This window comes from Belonocnema kinseyi, chromosome 9 (assembly GCF_010883055.1).
Source record: "Belonocnema kinseyi isolate 2016_QV_RU_SX_M_011 chromosome 9, B_treatae_v1, whole genome shotgun sequence".
Lineage (NCBI taxonomy): Eukaryota > Metazoa > Arthropoda > Insecta > Hymenoptera > Cynipidae > Belonocnema > Belonocnema kinseyi.
Window position 1 is genome coordinate 114869395 of NC_046665.1, and position 2622 is coordinate 114872016.

General features: G+C 20.7%; 1 pseudogene; it reads right to left on the reverse strand.

Annotated features, from left to right (window-relative positions):
* The window catches only part of LOC117180700, a 20606-nt pseudogene that overhangs the window by 15838 nt on the left and 2146 nt on the right, over positions 1 to 2622 (reverse strand).

The following is a 2622-nucleotide window of genomic DNA, read 5'->3' on the forward strand; positions in this document are numbered from 1 at the left end:
AAATTGTACTATTCCATTTTTGTTTGAAACTTTATCCTGTACATTTTATTAGTTAAAACGCCAATTATTTGATAGAAAATTAATTTATTTTGTTGAAAAGTATGCTTTTGGGTTGAAAATTCATTTATTGTGTTAACTAGATTTTTTCCCTAAAATTAAAAAACTACAAAATAAAAAAATTGCCTTAAAATCGTCTTGATTCCTTTTCTTTTTTAATTTTTAAAATCTTTTCAAATGCTCACTTAAAATTAATTTTTCAAAGCCAAAAATCATTTTCAATTTTCTTAGCAATCACAACAATTTTTGTTATTCTTTTTGAATATTTTACAATTCTCAAAAGCTTCTTTTTTTAAATCTGCAAAAATCTACATCGTGTTTCAAATTATTTCAAATAATTTCAAGTTTTAAATTAATTTTGAAAATTATTCTAAATTAAAATTGTAGCGTTCAAACTTAAAATTTAGCTCATTACAATTTTAACAAATAAAGGCTTTTTATTTCTAACCACTCTGTTAAAATTGCATAGTTTTGAATTGTTGTTTATATTGGCTTGTCCCAGATCTGAATTATTTTTTTTTCCTAAAAATCTCTGATCCAATTCAGAAATACATACAATTGCTTTAAAAAAAAATTTTAATGCAAAAATATTTCAATTAAATGTTCATTAAATCATACGTATAAAACACAAACTTTTAACACCTTTTAACTTTACAATTTTTTAAATTAAATTATTTTAAAATACGCAATAACCGTTTAAAAATTTTTATGACTTTAACATTTGAGAAATTTCTCGTTAAAAATACAAATTACGCTATTATTTTTAAGGTTCAACACTTTTTAATAAAAAATTAAAACTTCTTCTATTGTTGAAGATTTATCATTTTAGTAGAAAATGTAATTATTTTGTTGGAAATTTGTTATTCTCTTTTTTTTTTGAGTTGAAAATTCAATTATTTTGATAGTACGTTAATTTCTAACATTCTCAATTGGCGAACTAAAATTTTTATCTCCAAATAACAATGCAAAAAAATTAATCTGGAACAACTTAAAATAAAAACAATGTAACTTTTATTTGAAAAAGTTTTTAGTTAAAAAATTAATTTAATCGTTCAATTTTTAATGTTACGAACTAAAATTTTTTTGAATTATTATTATTTTGAACCTTAAAACTAATAGCGTAATTTGTATTTTTTAACCCGAAATCTCTCAAATGTTAAAGTCATACAAATTTTTAAACGGTTATTTCGTATTTTAAAATAATTTAAATTAAAAAATTGTAAAATTAAAAGGTGTTAAAATTTTGTGTTTTATACGTATGAATTACTGAAAATTTAAATGAAATATTTCTGAATTAAAAATTTTTTTCAAAGCAATTGTATGTATTTCTGAATTGGATCGGAGATTTTTTGAAAAAAAAATAATTCAGATCTGGGACAAGCCATTATAAACAACAATTAAAAACTATACACATTTGAACAGAGTGGTTAGAAATAAAAAGCCTTCATTTGTTAAAATTGTAATGAGCTAAATTTTAAGTTTGAGCGCTACAATTTTAATTTAGAATAATATTCAAAATTAATTTAAAACTTAAAATTATTTGAAATAATTTGAAACACGATGCAGATTTTTGCAGATTTAAAAAAAAGCTGTTGAGAATTGTAAAATATTCAAAAAGAATAACAAAAGTTTTTGTGATTGCTAAGAATATTGAAAATGACTTTTTAGTTTGAAAAATTAATTTTAAGTCAGTATTTGAAAAGATTTTAAAAATTAAAAAAAAGGAATCAGGACGATTTTAAGGCAATTTTTTTATTTTGCAGTTTTTTAATTTTAGGAAAAAAATCTAATTTACTTTACTTTTCAACAAAATAAATTAATTTTCTATCAAATAATTGGCGTTTTAACTAATAAAATGTACAGGATAAAGTTTCAAACAAAAATGGAATAGTACAATTTCCAGATAAAAACTGTGCTAAAAAATTTAATTGAACAAGACAAAAAAAACGAATTTTCAACAAAAATGTTAAATTTTTAACGGAAAAGGTGAATTTTTGACCAAGAAGATTAATGTTCTATACAAAAAAAAACGATTTTCCAACTTAACCAATATAAACGATTAATTTTTAATCAATCATATAATAGGTATATTTTCAGATAAAGATAAATAATTTTTTAAAGAAAAAATTAATTTTAAACAAAGTTGTTAAATTTTCGACCAATCAGATGAATTTTCAACGAAGAAAATTGATAATCTACAAAAAAAGACAATTCTTAAACAAAATACATGAATTTTTAAAGAAATTATTTAATTTTAAAGTAAAAAAGACGAATTATCTACAAAAATATGAAATTTTTAAGCGAGTTATTTTAAGCGAGAAATTTTTAAGATGAGTTTTAAATGAAAGAGTTAAACTTTCAACCAAATAGTTAAATTTTCAATCATAATTAAAAAACCTTGTTAAAAAAACGTATTTTTTTACAAAGTAGTTCAACTCTTAGTTGATCGACTTTCAACCAAACAAGATGTACAGTTGATATTTTAACCAAACAATTGCATTTTTGACCAAAAATGATAAAATTTTCAACCAAAAGGATTAAATTTCTACTAAATAAGGTCAATTT